This window comes from Mustelus asterias, chromosome 4 (genome assembly GCF_964213995.1).
Source record: "Mustelus asterias chromosome 4, sMusAst1.hap1.1, whole genome shotgun sequence".
Classification (NCBI taxonomy): domain Eukaryota; kingdom Metazoa; phylum Chordata; class Chondrichthyes; order Carcharhiniformes; family Triakidae; genus Mustelus; species Mustelus asterias.
In genome coordinates, this window is record NC_135804.1 from 143,277,096 (window position 1) to 143,298,246 (window position 21,151).

Genomic DNA, 21,151 nt, shown 5'->3' on the forward strand with positions numbered 1-21,151 from the left:
CAACCCCCCCCCCCCCCCCCTCCCCAAGGTCAGCAACAGTCAAAGGGAAGAGAGATGGAGGCTAGCTGGCCACAGTCCTGTGTGTCTTGTTGAAAAAAAATAAAAGTTTGAGGGCTTGGACCTAGTAACCAATTCCATGGACTTTCAGATCCTGGATGAGAGCAAGGTGGCTTGACAGGTCATGATCCCAGTCAGGGTGGGGAGGGGTGAATGCCATATTTGGAACAAGAAGTGCTTGGCAAGTTCAGGAGAGCCATGGTCATGGGGTGGAACATAAGGGAAGCATGGAAGGTTACACCAGAAATGTATGTATGTGGCTCGGGGGGGGGGGGGGGGGGGTGGGTAAGGTTGCCAGAGGATCATTTATCAAGTGACAAGCAATGGAAATGGAAGCCCTGGTGTTAAGGGTATCGTTGTGATTGCTACTCAGCACCTCACCTAGTAACAAGGTATTGAACATTTAAGCTCATATTTTAACTTTTAATACGGTGCTTTAGCAATGCGTTGAAAAAAAAGCAAATGGATGCATGATGAGAAGTCTTGGTATATGGTTTAGCTGTCGTGAGTATACTCACCTGACCCTTCGCGCCATTGTCTGGGTTTGAAACTGTGGCCAGCAATTAAACAATGGAAAAGTGTATCGTTTTGACTGAGGTGGATGTACAGGCTGGGGAGCTGGTTCTGATCATGTTGCTATGAAACTTTTTTTTTCACACTGCGCCTGTTCTGACTTGTGATCTTATCTGTGTGAAATATGAAGTGTTGCATTGAGATGTTATAACAGAAATGGGTTCTAGAATTCAATAAACGAGAATATGTCGGTTTTCATTGGAACACCCTTCCCACTTGAGGTCAAAGAATGTTGTCTTTAAGGGCTCAGGATACAGGGAATAGATGATTTTCAGATAGCTTTTAATCTGATAAAGGTTTTTTTAATTAATTAAGCCCTATCTCAGATATCATATGTCAAAAGACATGTACGCCACACAACGTAAAGGCACGGGATAAGACGAAGTAGCCATAATGTCACCTGTAAAAGGAAGTGTTGCTCCAGTAAACTCAAGATATGAATGTTTCCCCAAACAAGCCCAGAACAGGAAAGATTGTGTTTATTATAGAAAATAAGGCAAAAGAAAAACATCTCCTAGACATGTTGATGGCCCATTATACTTCCAGGATTTGTATGTGACTGACAGACAGCTGGAGCATTGCTGTTGCAGACTAGAGACACCATTGAATCCAGTATGCAACAGCCATGCAATACACTCACAACCGTCTGCCATTCTGAAGGTGAAGTGTGCAAAACAGTACTCAATTTGTATTATAGCACTCCTCACATGTTTGTTTATTGCTGTACTATCGTATTATTGTGCATTAAGATGGGGTTATAAAATTAAGCAAGCCTTCACTGAAAGGATTTTGGACTTTCAACATATCGCTGTTACCTTCCCAAATCATCAAGTTGCATTTCTGGACTTCTTGACTATGGAAATAAGATAAGCAGGAAAGACATGATCCTGGATTTTGTTGACATCCTACAGGGCGGGCAGGTGTTGATTCCATGTCCTGTAAAGTACAGGATTACACGGTGGGAAATCAGATTTGTAGGTCAAATGGCAATATGTTATGTAAATGAACAGTTGGGAATTGACCTTGATGAGAAAAACCTCATGCAAATATCCTGTTCCTGCCAATAACACTGTTTGATAACGTGGCCTGATATCAGGAGGATGGGTATTAGAAGTAGATTGAATTTGAACCATGTTCTCTGACTAGGTAGCCGAGTTGTTTGCTGGTACTCACCTTTTCCTAACCCCTGTCTGAAGATGCCCAGTGGAACAAAAAGTTGGCCAAAAATTAAGAAGGAACTATGAAAAACTTCATGTAATGTTACGGGGTTGATCAATCTGGGAGGTGGGGGATGGGAGGGTGGCGTAATAATGCAGCCTGTTGAAGTACTAACACGCGGTCCCATGACGTTCAATCCTCCAGCTTTGCTCATTTTTCCATCTGAGCTGCACCGACTCGCAGACCTGAAAAGGAAGTTTACAAATTCTCCCATGGGGAGAGAAAATTGGACTGGGATGTACTGCCTGAGTGTTGCCTCTTGCTTCCCAAAGGAGGGATTAATGCATAACTGCAAATAGGTTGTCTTCAGACCAAATAGATTGAAAGATGTGAAGTTACTAAATAAATGCTATAAAAAATTACACTTAAAACAGGATAAAACATTATAATTTGAGCATACGTACACACTGAGTTGCTGGTGCCCATTGTGCCTCAAGTTGTAAGTTTTGAGCTGAGGCTTTTCCACAGACTAAGGAACAAAATGAAAACATAGGAACGTAGGAATTAGGAGCGAGAGTAGGCAACTCAGCCCTTTGAGCCCACTCCGCTATTCTACATGATCATGGCTGATCTCCATCTCATCCTAACTCCACTTCCTTGCCTTTTCCCTATAGCCTTTTATCCCACTTATGATCAAATATTTATCTATCTAATTGAGAAGACCAATGAGTCCACCCCGCTTTTGTGCGTTTGCAAGCAGCTGCAGATTATATCAGTGACGTTCTCTCACCCTGGACTTAGAATGTGTCACATGTGGGAAGACAAAGCGATTTAATCAGTGGTGGGGAGAAATAATTTGAGGACCAAAGTGTCTCCACCCTGTGTATGATTGAACATATTCTTCTTCCATATTGGTTACGGAGACACAAAATGTTCCTTACTTCCTCAAGGAAAATCAGATGGAGTCTCAAACTTGGGTCAGTTGTTCACAGTCCCCAGCAGCCATTCAGAATGACAATGACAGAGGCACATGAGCTACGATGCCAGCACACATCTTGTGCATAGACTTGGGACGTAGCATAACGAGAAGCATACCATAGCCTTCAAGTGGTACACCAAGACTACCAAGGTTCTTTCAGATAGCATTATTATCTGGCTTTGTTCACCTTGGAGAGGAAAAGCTATGAGGAGACTTCACAGTTTTCGGTTTTGTGAAGAGGTCTGATAACATTGATCTGGGTACATTTTTCAGCATGCCTGAGTTCACATTGCAGAGAATAAAACTTAAAAGTGAGAGGTGAGGGGCAACAAAGGGGAGAAGGTGAATGATATTAATGGGTTCAAAAGTCAATAAGATAGTTTTCAAAGAGAAAGCATTGATGAACATATTGAGAAATACTTTGGGGTTTGAAAGAAGCTGTCAGAACCATTCTCCCCTCCCCAGATAACTGAGACTTGAGTTCAGCTTTGCTGGTAGTTTATCCCCCCTGATCAGTTCCCCGTCAAGTGAAAAGCGTTCTGTCCGACATTGCTTCATTATTAACTGAACTTATTAACCCAAATTTTTTTTATCTTTTGGCAACATGAAGAATTTGTCGAGATCATTTTTCCCTATTCCCAATTTGGTACTGAAAACTTCAATCAGTGCATCTCTAAATTCTTGTAGAAATAATCTCATATCTCTTTGAGAGCAGTTTGCAATGTATGGCTCTCTGTGCATTTGCATGTAGCTATCAGATTTAATCTCCAGCAATCTCAGACTTTGCCACAGTTTTCTGACTGAATCTCCTCCAGTTGCTTCCAAGTCCTTCGGTGGCCAGGGAAGTGGTCAGAAGAAAGTTTGGAGCGGGAAGGGAGAAAGTTTGGGCCGGTAGTGGTACCAGTGGTGAAATCCAGTTCAGGTGAACTGCAGGAAAGAGCCAGAACCTGCAGTGGAATTTGGAACCATTGAGAGTGACAGGGAAGAAGTTTGCAACCGCAGGCAGTTAAAATGGAACCTGAAATCAGTGAACAGAACCATGGACGAGGTCGAATTGGGACACTATCATGGTGCTTGCATAAAATAATAACCAGAAAACATTATTTTTGATAGTCTGTCATTGGATTAGTCACAGCAATCACAAATGCCTGTATATACATGCTTCTGGGATCAGATTGATTACTGGTTTTGGGATATGAAGGGATTGATTGAAAGGACAGTGGTCTCAGGGAACTGGAATGGCTGTGATGGAAGGTAGCCTGCAATAATGTAATTATTACAGTTCCAAAGCTAAATGAAGATGGCAAGTGAGTGAATAGATCCCGGAAATGAGTTACAGGCTGGAAGCTAATGAAGGGATTTAGATAGTTTATAAATAGGCAAATGGATATTGAGAATAACTAGAGACACTAATTTAATTAAGAGACGCAGATGATGTCTAAGGCTGATTGGTTGCTAGCTGTCTGATTGTTGATGCTGCCTTGATATCACCCCACGGATTTAATCTTGTATATTCTTTGCAGTGATTGTCATTAAATTCTTAAGTGTTTCGATTCAGCTGCAGGTCCACACTTTGCTGTCGAGGTGGGTTACCAACTAGGGCATCTGGGCCACGAGAACAGCTATTGTGAGTTTAGTGAGAAATGGTTTTCCGTGAATTGACAGGAAATTACATTGAGGATTATCGCATCATTATTCAAATATTTTGCAATTAAGGGTCATCATGGGTTTCATTGGCTGATGTAATTTCAGAGCTGTGCTGGAAAATTATATTTCTAATCACATCTGTATTGATTATAGAACATAGAACATAGAACAGTACAGCACAGAACAGGCCCTTCGGCCCACGATGTTGTGCCGAGCTTTATCTGAAACCAAGATCAAGCTATCCCACTCCCTATCATCCTGGTGTGCTCCATGTGCCTATCCAATAACCGCTTAAATGTTTCTAAAGTGTCTGACTCCACTATCACTGCAGGCAGTCCATTCCACACCCCAACCACTCTCTGCGTAAAGAACCTACCTCTGATATCCGTCCTGTATCTCCCACCACGAACCCTATAGTTATGCCCCCTTGTAATAGCTCCATCCACCCGAGGAAATAGTCTTTGAACGTTCACTCTATCTATCCCCTTCATCATTTTATACACCTCTATTAAGTCTCCCCTCAGCCTCCTCCGCCCCAGAGAGAACAGCCCTAGCTCCCTCAACCTTTCCTCATATGACCTACCCTCCAAACCAGGCAGCATCCTGGTAAATCTCCTCTGCACTCCTTCCAGCGCTTCCACATCCTTCCTATAGTGAGGTGACCAGAACTGCACACAATATTCCAAATGTGGTCTCACCAAGGTCCTGTACAGTTGCAGCATAACCCCACGGCTCTTAAACTCCAACCCCCTGTTAATAAAAGCTAACACACTATAGGCCTTCTTCACAGCTCTATCCACTTGACTGGCAACCTTTAGAGATCTGTGGATATGGACCCCAAGATCTCTCTGTTCCTCCACAGTCTTCAGAACCCTACCTTTGACCCTGTAATCCACATTTAAATTTGTCCTACCAAAATGAATCACCTCACATTTATCAGGGTTAAACTCCATTTGCCATTTTTCAGCCCAGCTTTGCATCCTATCTATGTCTCTTTGCAGCCTACAACAGCCCTCCACCTCATCCACTACTCCACCAATCTTGGTGTCATCAGCAAATTTACTGATCCACCCTTCAGCCCCCTCCTCTAAGTCATTAATAAAAATCACAAAGAGCAGAGGACCAAGCACTGATCCCTGCGGCACACCGCTAGCAACCTGCCTCCAATTCGAAAATTTTCCATCGACCACCACCCTCTGTCTTCGGTCAGACAGCCAGTTGCCTATCCAATCGGCCAACTTTCCCTCTATCCCACACCTCCTCACTTTCATCATAAGCCGACCATGGGGGACCTTATCAAACGCCTTACTAAAATCCATGTATATGACATCAACTGCCCTACCTTCATCAACACACTTAGTTACCTCCTCAAAAAATTCTATCAAATTTGTGAGGCACGACTTGCCCTTCACGAATCCGTGCTGACTATCTCGGATTAATCCGCATCTTTCTAAATGGTCGTAAATCCCATCCCTAAGGACCCTTTCCATCAATTTACCAACCACCGAAGTAAGACTAACCGGTCTATAATTACCAGGGTCATTTCTATTCCCTTTCTTAAACAGAGGAACAACATTCGCCATTCTCCAGTCCTCTGGCACCATCCCCGTGGACAGCGAGGACCCAAAGATCAACGCCAAAGGCTCTGCAATCTCATCCCTTGCCTCCCACAGAATCCTAGGATACATTTCATCAGGCCCAGGGGACTTATCGACCTTCAGTTTATTCAAAACTGCCAAGACATCCTCCCTCCGAACATCTATTTCCTCCAGCCTATTAGCCTGTAACACCTTCTCTTCCTCAAAAACATGGCCCCTCTCCTTGGTGAACACTGAAGAAAAGTATTCATTCATCACCTCGCCTATCTCTACTGACTCCATACACAAGTTCCCACTACTGTCCTTGACCGGCCCTAACCTCACCCTGGTCATTCTTTTATTCCTCACATAAGAGTAAAAAGCCTTGGGGTTTTCCTTGATCCGACCCGCCAAGGACTTCTCATGTCCCCTCCTAGCTCTCCTAAGCCCCTTTTTCAGCTCATTCCTTGCTAACTTGTAACCCTCAATCGAGCCATCTGAACCTTGTTTCCTCATCCCTACATAAGCTTCCCTCTTCCTTTTCACAAGACATTCCACCTCTTTTGTGAACCATGGTTCCCTCACTCGGCCATTTCCTCCCTGCCTGACAGGAACATACCTATCAGGGACATCCAGTATTTGTTCCTTGAAAAAATTCCACTTTTCATTAATTCCTTTCTCTGACAGTTTCTGTTCCCAACTTATGCCCCCTAATTCTTGCCTAATCGCATCATAATTACCCCTCCCCCAATTGTAAACCTTGCCCTGCCGTACGGCCCTATCCCTCTCCATTGCAATAACAAAAGACACCGAATTGTGGTCACTATCTCCAAATTGCTCTCCCACAACCAAATCTAACACTTGGCCCTGTTCATTTCCCAGTACCAAATCCAATGTGGCCTCACCTCTAGTCGGCCCATCCACCTATTGTGTCAGGAAACCCTCCCGCACACACTGCACAAAAACTGCCCCATCCAAACTATTTGACCTACAAAGGTTCCAATCAATATTTGGAAAGTTAAAGTCCCCCATGACAACTACCCTGTGACCCCCACACATATCCATAATCTGCTTAGCAATTTCTTCCTCCACATCTCTATTACTATTTGGGGGCCTATAGTAAACTCCTAGCAACGTGACCGCTCCTTTCCTATTTCTAACTTCAGCCCATATTACCTCAGTGTGCAGATCCCCCACGAAGTGCCTTTCCGCAGCCGTTAAACTATCCTTGATTAACAATGCCACTCCTCCACCTCTTTTACCAGCTTCCCTACACTTAGTGAAACATCTATACCCCGGAACGTCCAACAACCATTCCTGTCCTTGTTCTACCCACGTCTCCGTAATGGCCACAACATCGTAGTCCCAAGTACCAATCCACGCCCCAAGTTCATCTACCTTGTTCCGGATGCTCCTTGCATTGAAGTAGACACACTTCAACCCACCTTCCTGTCTACCAGTACCCACCCTTGACCCTGATACCTTCCCCAATACCTCACCACCCTCACTGACTTCTGGACTACAACTCCCTTTCCCACTCCCCTGACAAATTAGTTTAAACCCCCCTGAAGAGCCGTAACAAATTTCCCTCCGAGGATATTGGTGCCCCTCTGGTTCAGGTGCACCCCGTCCTGTTTGTACAGGTCCCACCTTCCCCAGAACGTGTTCCAATTATCCACGTATCTGAAACCCTCCCTCCTACACCATCCCTGCAACCACATATTTAACTGCACTCTCTCCCTGTTCCTCAACTCGCTATCACGTGGTACCGGCAACGTACCAGAGATGACCACATGTTTCGTCTTGGCTCTCAGCTTCCAGCCCAGCTCCAGAAATTCCTGCTTTAAATCCCCGTCCCTTCTCTTACCTATGTCATTGGTACCAATGTGCACCACGACTTGTGACTGTTTCCCCTCCCCCTTCAGAATCTGGAAAACACGGTCTGAGACATCACGGACCTTGGCATCCGGTAGGCAACATACCATCCGTGAGTCTCTTTTGCTGCCACAGAACCTCCTATCTATCCCTCTAACTAACGAGTCCCCAATAACTATCGCCCTCCCGCTCTCCCCCTTTCCCTCCCGAGCCACAGAGACGGACACAGTGCTGGAGATCCTCTCACTGCGGCTCCCCACTGGTATGTCATCCCCCTCAACCGTATCCAAAGCGGAATACTTGTTGCTAAGGGGAACGACCACCGGGGATCCCTGCACGGACTGCTTCCTCCCAGCCCCTCTCACCGTCACCCATCTGTTTTCAATCCTCGGAGTAACTGTATTCCTAAAGCTTGTGTCTATGGCCACCTCTGCGTCCCTGATGATCCTAAGTTCATCCAACTCCAGCTCCAGTTCCCTAACACGGTTTTGGAGGAGCTGCAGATGGGTGCACTTCCCACAGGTGTAATCAGTAGGGACACTGTCGTCGTCCCTCACCTCAAACATAGTGCAAGAGGAACATTGCACTGCCTGCACACCCATCCCCTCTAGATACCTTGCCAGTACCAGGTAGAAAGTGCAAAAATGAATTCAACTCACCTCTGCTCGCCCTTTCAGCCTAAGCCCTGTGAGCCAAAGTCTTATAGCTCACACTCTGCTTCCCACACACTCCCCTGCCCACTCCCGACACTGCCCGCTGTATACTGCAGCCTACCTTTTATACTTCACGCGCTTAAAAAACCCTTCCCAGACTCCTTTGCTGCCCACTTCTAGTTTTCACTTTAAACTTGAAAAACTGCTGTTAAAGTAAAGGCCAAAAAAATACACACACTAGCTGACTAATTAAATAAATAAACAATTCAATTAATCCAATTAATCTCTTACCAGCACTGCTGCTTTCAATCACCCCTCTCAGCTTGCTCCAGTGGATCAATGAGGGGGAACCTCCCAGGTAACTGACTTTTAAAGTTAAAATAAAAACCCTTCCCAGACTCCTTTGCTGCCCACTTCTAGTTTTCACTTTAAACTTGAAAAACTGCTGTTAAAGTAAAGGCCAAAAAAATACACACACTAGCTGACTAATTAAATAAATAAACAATTCAATTAATCCAATTAATCTCTTACCAGCACTGCTGCTTTCAATCACCCCTCTCAGCTTGCTCCAGTGGATCAATGAGGGGGAACCTCCCAGGTAACTGACTTTTAAAGTTAAAATAAAAACCCTTCCCAGACTCCTTTGCTGCCCACTTCTAGTTTTCACTTTAAACTTGAAAAACTGCTGTTAAAGTAAAGGCCAAAAAAATACACACACTAGCTGACTAATTAAATAAATAAACAATTCAATTAATCCAATTAATCTCTTACCAGCACTGCTGCTTTCAATCACCCCTCTCAGCTTGCTCCAGTGGATCAATGAGGGGGAACCTCCCAGGTGATTATTAGAAATGATGAATAATATTTCGTACATGACATCACTTAGTTGGCTGGATGCCACATTAGCACATTTTTGTACCCTTTGAATATGGGTTTTATACCCATTCATATGGTAAAAGAATAAAATATCAGTTTTGTTTTCCAGAAACACCTGTGAAGTGAAAATCATTTGGTTTATATTTTAACCTGAACATAGTTATCCAATAAAATTCGATTGAGGACTCAAATGTGTATGAATCTTTTGCTACCATGTAAAAATGCACTCCAAACTCTCTCTTCCTGGATAAGTGTGTGTGTTATTATCCTTCCGATGTCCTGATTTTGAGTTGCTTTATTGTCACATGTATTGGGACACAGTGAAAAGTTTTGTTTCTTGCACGCTATACAGACAAAGTATACCGTAACATGGAGAAGGACAGGAGAGAGTGCAGAATGTAGTGTTACAGTCACAGCTAGGGTGTAGAGAAAGACCAACTTAATGCGATGTAGGTCCATTCAAAGGTCTTTTGGCAGCAGGGAAGAAGCTGTTTTTGAGTCGGTTGGTACATATGCTTAGACTTTTGTGTCTTTTTCCTGACAGAAGAAGGTGGAAGAGAGAATGCCCGGAGTGCGTGGGGTCCTTGATTATGCTGGCACATTTCATTTGTTCCAAAATTCCGTTGTCTGTATCCTGAGGTGCACCCAAGTCCTGTTTATCCATTTCTCCCGTGCTCACAGACTGACTTGGTCTCAGTTGGCAGTGCCTCCGGTTAAAAATCTTCATCCGTGTTCAGATTCCTCTGTGACCTTAGCTCGCCCCCCCCACCCTGTGCAACCCCAACCATATCTCTTGCCCTAAGCTCTGGGATATCCCCTGCGTACCTCTGTTTTGCAACATTTCTTTGCAATGTTATAGGCATTCAATAAAATAATAATCGAACTGAGATGAGGAAGAATTTCTTCAGCCAAAGAGTGGTGAATCTATGGAATTCATTGCCTCAGAAGGCTGTGGAGGGCAGGTCATTGAATGTATTTAAGACAGAGATAGATAGGTGAAAGCAAAATGCTGCAGATGCTGGAATCTGAAGCGAAAACAGAAAAATGCTGGAAAATCTCAGCAGGTCCAACAGCATCTGTGGAGAGGGAATAGAGCAAACGTTTCGAGTCCAGACGACCTTTCAGCAGAGCTGCTCTGACGAAGGGTCATCCAGACTCAAAAAGTTGGCTCTACTCTCTCTCCACAGATGCTGTCAGATCTGCTGAGATTTTCCAGCATTTTTCAGAGATAAATAGGTTCTTGACTGGTAAGGAGATCAAAGGTTACATAGAAACGTGTGAGAATGGGATTGAGAAACTTATCAGCCATGGTTGAATGGTGGAGCAGACTCGATGGGCCAAATAGCCTAATTCTGCTCCTATATCTTATGATCTAATATTGTTGTAGTTATGGATATATATTCCAGCGAATTATATGTAAAGATTTTGTTTTCAGTTTTCAGTTAACTCTGAATAAGATATGAATAACTTAAATGGTACGTTACATTGTCTGTATTCATATTGTTGCCGTTGGACTTGGCCGAATTTATTCCTCTAATCAGCAATTGGGCCATTCTGAGAATTTGAAAGGCGATATATAATTGCAAGTTCGTTCTTTTGTCTATCTGCACTCTAGTGGGTATTCAGCAGTACCCATATTCTAGACGGTATGTGCCCAATACTAGCAGTTGACGATACTATTCAATGCTGAATAATTACGGTGTGCAACATTGTACTATGACCAATAATGATGGTGCGCAGCACTATGTTTGTCTTGTGTGGCATTATGAAAAAATCAATTATTGATTATTTGATGCCCTGCCAATTAAAATTCACAATCAATTAAATTATAATTAATTGATGGTGTGCTAAATTATTGTGATTTAAAATAGGCCGTATCAGATCATGAATAACATTCTTGTGCACTTGTGCAATGTCCAACCCAAGCGTACTGCCTGATCCTTGTACAAGCAGCATTGTTTTTCATTGTGGGTTTGATAAGAATTGCTCTATTTCCTCAAAGGGTCTATCTGTACGATGTTAATAAGGATTCCAATTTTATTTAAGTCAACTTCACTCGTACTCACTCATTCCCTCAATCCATTAGTGTCAATATGGGATGTACTGCTGAGGGTTTACATGGCTCTGGTGAGACCACCTTTAGAATATTGCGAGCAATTTTGGGCCCCGTATCTAAGGAAGGATGTGTTGGCCTTGGAGAGGGTCCAGAGAAGGTTCACGAGAATGATCCCGGGAATGAAAAATATGAGAAGCGTTTGAGGATTCGAAGGAGTTTAGAAGGATCAGGGAGGATCTCATTGGAACTTAAAGAATAATGAAAGGCCTGGATAGAGTGGATATGGGGAAGATGTTTCCATTATTAGGAGTGACTAGGATCTGAGGGCACAGCTTCAGAGTCAAGGGACAGCCCTTTAGAACTGAGATGAGGAGGAATTTCTTCAGCCAGAGGGTGGTGAATCTATGGAATTCATTGCCAGAGAAGGCTGTGGAGGCCAGGTCATTGAGTGAATTTAAGACAGAGATAGATAGGTTATTGATTGGTAAGGGGTACGAGAGTTACAGGGAAAAAGCAGGAGAATACGGTTGAGAAACTTACTAGCCATGATGGAATGGCAGAGCAGACTTGATGCACCTATATCTTATGGTCTCATCACAAATTTTCCTCGGCTAAAGAGGAAGATCAGGTAGGTCACTTGCCGATGGGCTTTTGACACACACATTGTGCATCCCAAGAATGTCGGATACTTAGGTGGGGAACAGTGAAGTCACTTCCTGCCATGGCAAGGCACAACAGATTGGCGCTCGCATCTGCTAAGGGCTGGTTGACTTGCAAGCTTAAGACAATTAGATGCTAACAGGCAAAGTGAAACCGTATTGGGGGAGAATGTCAGTTTTTGTGTGCTAGATAACAAAAAAAACTAAAGGACTGAAGAAAGATTTTGCAAGCCTAGATAGGCTGGTAGAATGGGCAGACAGGTGGCAGTTGAAGTTTAGTACGGAGAAGTGCGAGATGATGCATTTTAGCAGAAGCAATATAGATTTAATGGCACAGTTCTAAACAGTGTACAGGGATAGAGGGACCTGGATTTTGTGTGCATAGATTTTTGAGAGTAATTAGCAAAGCAAACAAGTTCTTCGACTTCATGAGTGGAGGTGTTGAGTTCAGAAACAGGGAGTTTATGCTGAACTTTACAAAGCTCTGGTTTAGGCCACAACTAGAGTATTGTGTCCAGTTCTGATCAGCAAACCTTAGGAAGTATGTGAGGGTCCTCGAGAGGCTGCAGACGAGATTCCAGGAATGAGGGAAGTTAGCTGCAAAATAAGGTTGGAGAAGCAGGAATTGTGTTCCTCCCAAGCAAAGGGAGACTTGTTAGAGGTGTGAAAGATTAGGATATGTTTAGAAAAGTGAGGCAAAGAAAAGCTTTTGCCATCAGCTGATGTTGCTAATGTTAGGGGACACAAGGTGCAAAAGGTGCAGGGGCAATGTGAGGAAGCAGGGTTTAAATGCAGCGAGCAGTAATAACTTGGAGGTTTTTAGCCACAAGGGTGTTGGAAGATGCAACGATAAATGATTTATTTGATTTGATTTATTATTGTCACATGTATTAGTATTATGCAGTGAAAAGTATTGTTTCTTGCACACTATACTGACAAAGCATACCATTCATAGAGAAGGAAAGGAGAGGGTAGAGAATGTAGTGTTACAGTCATAGCTAGGGTGCAGAGAAAGATCAACTTAATGTGAGGTAGGTCCATTCAAAAGTCTGACAGCAGCAGGGAAGAAGCTGTTCTTGAGTCAGTTGGTACATGACCTCAGACATTTGTATTTTTTTCCTGATGGAAGAAGGCGGAGGAGAGAATGTCCGGGGGGTGTGGGGTCCTTAATTATGCTGGCTGCTTTGCCGAGGTAGCGGCAAGTGTAGACAGAGTCAATGGATGGAAGGCTGGTTTGCGTGATGGATTGGGCTACATTCGTGACCTTTTGTAGTTTCTTGCGGTCTTGGGCAGAGCAGGAGCCATACCAAGCTGTGATACAACCAGAAAGAATGCTTTCTATGGGGCATCTGTAAACATTGGTGAGAGTCATAGCTGACATGCTAAATTTCCTTAGTTTTCTGAGAAAATAGAGGCGTAGGTGGGCTTTCTTAACTATAATGTTGGCATGGGAGGGACTAGGACAGGTTGTTGGCGATCTGGACACCTAAAAACTTGAAGCTCTTGACCATTTCTACGTCATCATCATTGATGTAGACAGTGGCATGTTCTCCACTACGCTTCCTGAAGTCGATGACTATTTCCTTCGTTTTGTTGACATTGAGGGAGAGATTATTGTTGCCGCACCAGTTCCCCAGATTCTCTATCTCATTCCTGTATTCTGGCTCGTCAAGAGGAAATTGGATGGCCATGTGAGGAGAATAAACTTACAGAGCTCCAGGAATAGAACATGGGATTGATTAGATTGCTCTGCAGAAAGCCAGTATGGACTAGATGGCCTGAATGGCCTCCTTCCACATCATTATCATTCTATGGGTGGAAGTTTACAGCCCCTCCCACTAGCTGGATCTTCCAGGCCCACCAAAGTCAATAGATTTTTGAACGACTCACTGGATTTTCCGATCCTGCATCTGCGGCACGGACAAGTTGGGCCGAAAGGCCTGTTTCCATGCTGTAAACCTCTATGACTCTAACTGCTGCGACAGGGCTGTAGAATTCTGCCCTGTAGCTCCAAAAGCTACAATAATAATGTTCTCTTTTAACAGGGCACTAACAATGTTTTTGCAGCCATTTGGCCGACTCCACAAGCCAGTCTGAAAGCGCCGTCTGAAATGGACACATTAGCAAAGCTGTCAAAGCTGGACAAATCCTAGGTGTCAAATTTTCAGTCACAAGCCATATCTTTAAAGTGTCAAATACATAAAAATAAACCAGCAAAAGGTGAGCCACAGGAGGTGACTGGCATGTACTCATGGATTTTTCTTCTTTCCTCCTTCTTCATCATCCATTTTCTTCTGCATCCTTTCTTTTTGTATTTCCTTTTCCCTCCACCCACGGCTCAGATTTTGCAAAATATTTCCTATTGGAGGTCAAGAAATCACACTGAATGCAAAGCCATCGCAATAATTATCAGAGCGAAGAAAGCCCTTCATTAAAACCTGTAGAAGCTATGGAAAGAGAAACTAACACTAGTTACATTTCTTTTCATTCGAAGTGGGCAGAAGAATTCAGATTTCGTATGTCACCTCCAGAATACGCAGTCCAGATTTAATTGTGTCTATCACTGTGTACAGTTTTGGGTCTCCTTACTTGAGAAAGGATATACTGGCACTGGAGGGGGTGCAGAGGAGATTCACTAGGTTGATTCCGGAGTTGAGAGGGTTGGCTTCTGAAGAGAGACTGAGTAGACTGGAGCTATACTCATTGGAATTCAGAAGAATGAGGGGAGATCTTATAGAAACATATAAGATTATGAAGGGAATGGATAAGATAGAAGCAGTGAAGTTGTTTCCAATGGCGGGTGAAAGTAGAACTAGGGGGCATAGCCTCAAAATAAGGGGAAGTAGGGTTGTGAATCTGTGGAATTCCCTGCCCAGTGAAGCAGTTGAGGCTACCTCATTGAATGTTTTTAAGGCAAAGATAGATAAATTTTTGAACAATAAAGGAATTAAGGGTTATGGTGAGCGGGCAGGTAAGTGGAGCTGAGTCCACAAAAAGATCAGCCATGATCTTATTGAATGGCGGAGCGGGCTCAAGGGGCCGGACGGCCTACTCCTGCTCCTAGTTTTTATGTTATGTTATCTTATTAGATAGGTGGTTAGCACTGCTGCCAACACAGTGCCAGGGAACCGAGTTCGCTTCCCGGCTTGGGTCACTGTTTGTGTGGAGTTTGCACATTCTCCCCGTGTCTGTATGGGTTTTCTCCAGGTGCTCCGGTTTCCTCCCACAGTCCAGAGATGTGCGGGTTAGGTGGATTGGCCATGATAAATTGCCCCTTAGTGGCAGGGGGATTAACAAGGTAAATACGTGTGGTTATGGGGATAGGGCCTGGGTGAGATTGTGGTCAGTGCAGACTCAATGGGCCAAATGGCCTCCTTCTGCACTGTAGAATTCGATTTCTGCCAGTGTCTTCCAGCACAGACCAGATCCTTCATTTGGCCTCCTCATGCACTGTAAACCTTTGTGGTTATTGCTAAATTCTAATTCCTGCTGTTAATAGTCTGGGCTCACACCATCCCTACAACTTGTCTCTCTGGACCTGAAACAAGCCTTTGCTTGAATCTGTCTGCTGGAACTGTCTCACGCACCCCTTTTGGGAGGAGTTGGTCACTTGAAGAATTGATAGCACCGACACTCAGAATGCAAACCTCCTTTCAATATTGCAGCAACACTGCTCTGTACTCCTTGGGGGAAGAATGAAGGGGAGCTGGGATAATGATGCACTGTGAAATACTGGCTGAGTCAAGCATTGTACAGGGAGTTAGGAGGGAAACTTTTCCTCCATGTATCTGCTTGGGCTAGAGCTGTGAATACTTTTCAACCTGTTGAGAGTTGGAGTTTGAGCATGAATATAAAACTCATTATTTTACACTGTTTACCTGCTATAACAGAGCAGAGAAGGTCTGTGTTTCCTTTGGTGTATTCTTTGTATGGTGTGCAGAGATTTTCTTCTTTTTTGATATATTTATTGAAAATTTTCTTATATTTCACATAGCAAACACAGATACAGATCCACACATTGCTCGCGTGTACATTCCAACCCGACTGTGCTCAGTGCTCCCCGTGGCCAGGGGACAAGTCCCTGGTACCCCCGACACCCACCCTGCCCAAGTCCCGTCGAATTGCACCGGTAATGATGGCAATAATATAAAAACAAAAAGACAGAGGAACGCCGCTGGAGAACCAACTGAGCGTCTATGCAGCCCAGGCTATAAACTAACGAGCAGGGAACAGAAAGAGAGACAGTGACCCTCCAGGGGTAAGCCACAGTGACCGGGTCACTGGCACAGAGTCGGGCTCTGTGGCTCAGAAGGGAAAGAGGGGGATGATGAGAGCAATAGTAGTGGGTGATGCAACAGTTAGAGGCACAGACAGGCGGTTCTGTGGACGCGAACGAGACTCCAGGATGGTAGTCTGCCTCCCTGGTGCCAGGGTCCTGGGTGTCTCTGAGTGGGTAGGAAGCATCCTAAAAGGGGAGGGTAACCAGACAGATGTCATTGTCCACATTGGTGCAAATGATGTAGGCAGAAAGAGCAGGGAGGTCCTGAGAGAGCAATTCAGGGAGTTGGGTAGTAGGCTGAAAAGCAGGGCCTCTAGGGTAGCGATCTCTGGACTACCCCCAGTGCCACAAGCTAGTGAGGCTAGGAACAGGGAGATTGTGCAGCTGAACGCGTGGCTAAAGGACTGGTGCAGGAGGGAGGGTTTCAAATTCGTGGATCACTGAGAAGTCTTCAAGAGAGGATGGCACCTGTACAAGAAGGACAGGTTACACCTAAACTGGAGGGGCACGAATATCCTAGCTGGGAGTTTGGCTAGTGCGGTTCAGGTGGGTTTAAACTAATGTGGCAGGGGGGTGGGGATCAGAACAATAGGTCATAGAGGCTGGGGACGAGCATGGGGCCAAGACAAGGCTAGCTAAGAGGAAGAGCATTCTGGGGGAGGATGACCTCAGTGGGCCTGGAGGTCTGGAATGCATCTGCTTCAATGCAAGGAGCGTCACGGACAAGACAGATGAGCTTAGAGCCTTAATGCTTGCGCGGAACTTGGATGTGGTTGCAGTGACGGAGACTTGGTTAAAAGAAGGACAGGACTGGCAGCTGAATATTCCGGGGTATAAGTGTTTTAGGCGAGACAGAGGAGGGGCGAGGAGAGGTGGGGGAGTAGCAATGCTGGTTAGGGAGCATATTACTGCAGTACAGAGGGTGGACAGTTTGGAAGGGTCAGGTAACGAGTCACTGTGGGTGGAGCTCAGAAACAGGAAGGGCGCAGTCACTATGCTGGGGGTATACTACAGGCCTCCCAACAGCCCACGGGAAGTTGAGGAACGGATATGTAAGGAGATTCTGGACAGGTGCAGAAAAAATAGGGTTGTTGTAGTGGGAGACTTTAATTTCCCTCACAAAAACTGGAAATCGCTTAGGGCTGGGGGCCTGGACGGGGAAGAATTTATAAAATGCATACAGGAAGGTTCTTTGGAACAATATGTTGAGAGTCCAACTTGAGAGGGGGCTATACTGGACCTAGTACTGGGGAATGAGCCCGGTCAGGTCATCAAAGTTTCAGTGGGGGAACATGTGGCAAATAGTGACCACAATTCTGTGAACTTTAGGATAGTAATGGAAAAAGATGAGTGTTGTCCTATGGGTAAGGTGCTGAATTGGGGGAAGGCTAACTACAGCCGGATTAGGCAGGATTTGGTGGCTGTTAATTGGGAGAGGCTGTTCGAGGGTAAATCCACATCTGGCATGTGGGAGTCTTTTAAGGAGCAGTTGATAGGACTGCAGGACAGGCATGTGCCTGTAAAGAGGAAGGATAGGAAAGGTAGGATTTGAGAGCCGTGGATAACCAGTGAAATTGTGGGTCTAATCAAAAAGAAAAAAGAGGCATACATGTGGTCCAGGCAGCTAACAACAGATGGAGCACTGGAGGAATACAGAGAAAGTAGAAAATAACTCAAACAGTGAGTTAGAAGGGCAAATAGGGGTCACCAAATGTCCTTGGCAGACAGGATTAAGGAGAATCCTAAAGCATTTTATACATACGTTAGGAACAAGAGGGTTGTTAGGGAAAGAATCGGACCTCTCGGCGACAAAGGAGGGGAATTATGCTTAGAACCAAAGGAAGTAGGTGAGATCCTAAACGAATACTTTGCATCAGTATTCACAAAGGAGAGGGACATGTTGACTGGTAGTGTCTTAGAGAGATGTGTTGACCCGTTAGAAAAAATCTCAATTACAAGGGAGGAATGTGAGGTTTTTTAGGAAACATTAAGACAGACAAATCCCCAGGGCCGGATGGCATCTGTCCTAGAATCCTCAGGGAGGCAAGAGATGAAATTGCTGGGCCTCTAACAGAAATCTTTGTCTCTTCACCGGACACAGGTGAGGTCCCAGAGGATTGGAGGATAGCAAATGTGGTCCCGTTATTTAAGAAGGGTAGCAAGGATAACCCGGGTAATTATAGGCTAGTGAGCTTGACATCCGTGGTAGGGAAATTGTTGGAGACAATTCTTGGAGATAGGATATATGCGCATTTAGAACTGAATAATCTTATTAGCGATAGACAGCATGGTTTTGTACGAGGGAGGTCACGCCTCACAAATTTGGTTGAGTTTTTTGAGGAGGTGACAAAAACAATTGACGAGGGAAGGGCCGTGGATGTCGTCTATATGGATTTTAGTAAAGCGTTTGACAAGGTCCCTCATGGCAGGCTAGTGCAAAAGGTTAAATCTCATGGGATAAAAGGTGAGCTAGCTAGATGGGTGGAGAACTGGCTTAGCCATAGAAGACAGAGGGTAGCAGTGGAGGGGTCTTTTTCCGGTTGGAGATCTGTGACTAGTGGTGTTCCGCAGGGCTCTGTACTGGGACCTCTGCTGTTTGTGATATATATAAATGATTTGGAGGAAGATGTAGCTGGTGTGATCAGTAAGTTTGCGGATGACACAAAGATTGCTGGAGTTGCGGATAGTGATGAACATTGTCAGAGAATACAGCAGGATATAGATAGTCTGGAACATTGGGCGGAGAAATGGCAGATGGAATTTAATCCAGATAAATGCGAAGTGATGCATTTTGGTAGATCTAATGTAAGGGGGAGCTATACAATAAATGGCAGAACCATCAGGAGTATAGACACACAGGGACCTGGGTGTACAAGTCCACAGATCCGTAAAGGTGGCAGCACAGGTGGAGAGGGTGGTCAAGAAGGCATATGGCATGCTTGCCTTTATTGGACGGGGCATAGAATATAAAAGTTGGCATATGATGTTGCGGCTGTATAGAACGTTGGTTCGGCCACATTTGGAATACTGCGTCCAGTTCTGGTCACCACACTACCAGAAGGACGTGGAGGCTTTGGAGAGAGTACAGAAAAGGTTTACCAGGATGTTGCCTGGTATGGAGGGTCTCAGCTATGAGGAGAGTTTGGGTAAACTGGGGATGTTCTCCCTGGAAAGACGGAGGATGAAGGGCGACCTAATAGAGGTGTATAAAATTATAAAGGGCATAGATCGGGTGAACAGTGGGAAGCTTTTTCCCAGGTCGGAGGTGATGAACACAAGGGGTCTCAGATTCAAGGTGAGTGGGGCAAGGTTCAACACAGATGTCAGGGGGATGTATTTTACACAGAGGGTGGTGGGGGCCTGGAATGCACTGCCAAGCAAGGTGATTGAGGCAGACACGCTGCGATCGTTTAAGACTTAACTAGATAACCACATGAACAGATTGGGAATAGAGGGATACAAACGAATGGTCTAGTTGGGCACATGAGCGGCGCAGGCTTGGAGGGCCGAAGGGCCTGTTCCTGTGCTGTATTGTTCTTTGTTCTTTGAAGGAGAGAGAAGAGAGTGAGAGGGAAGAGAAAAGTTCTCATGTTGGTCCCCACACCTTGGCAGGGTGGGCGGGTGTACTCAGATAAAGGGCCAGGGTGCATCCACCAATCAGAGGAGAGGGGGTTCTGTGGGAGCACTTGGGGTCCCGGGGCCATTGGGTATCCACTCACCCGGCTCCAACTGTAGCGTTCCAACATGCGCTATAAATGGTTGCCAGGTCTTCTAGAACCTAGCAGTGGACCCATGTAACGTGCTCCTCATCCTCTCCAGCTTAATGGTATCTACCACTTCCTTCACCCACTGTGAGTGTGTCGGGGGGGGGGGGGGGGGGGGGGGGGGCGGAGGGACCTGATTTCCACCTAAACAGGATTAGTCGTCTTGCTAGGAGTGTAGTGAAAGCTCCAAAATCCGCGTGGAATTTCGGCAGCAGCGGAGTTAAAGGCAAGAACCCAAACAGGGCAGCCTGGGGGGATGCACTTCTGTCCCGATCTAGCATTGCCACAATTGTCTCAAGTATCAATGTTCAGTAATTATAGTGGTGGGCAAGTCCAGAACATATGTAAGAGGGTGGCGGGAGCTTGCTGGCACCGTTCACAAATGGGGCTTGTGCCTGGGTACATTTTAGAGAGTCTAATCCTAGTTAGATATGCTCTGTGAAGGAGTTTACATTGTATCACACCCAGCTTGGCACATATTGAGGAGGAGTGTACTTGATGCAACACCATGTCCCAATCCTCCTCCGAGAACTCCTCCCCCAGATCTTGTTCCCATAAAGATTTAACCACTGATAGAGGGTTTTGTTGGGACAAAATTTGAGAATAAAGAACAGAAATGATGCCATGCATAGTAATAGAAGGCACTAAGAAGATGTCAATGGAGGCACGAGGTGGGAACATCAGAAATTGGGGGTTGGTCCCATGCACAGAGTCTCAAATTTGCAAATATCTGAAAAAGTGCATTGCAGGTAAAGCAAACTTATCCACCGCCTGCTGGAATGACGCAAACACGCCGTCCACATACAAGTCCCGGAATGTTCTGATCCTGTCCTTGATCCATATGTTGAAGGCACCATCCAAAACAAACGGGGAAAGAAATGGTTAGCCAATACTGGGGAGGCCAGCGACCAGGCCTCAAACCCAAAGTCGCGACTAAATTGCATCCAAATTCTAAGAGTTGACTTGACAAGTGCACTCCGAGTACACTGGGAGGAGGG

At 45.0% G+C, this 21,151-nt stretch overlaps 1 protein-coding gene across 1 annotated transcript in view; it reads left to right on the top strand.

The window, feature by feature from the left end:
• The window catches only part of LOC144493175 (NALCN channel auxiliary factor 2-like), a 487,956-nt gene that overhangs the window by 21,096 nt on the left and 445,709 nt on the right, over positions 1–21,151 (top strand). The window lies entirely within an intron of this gene.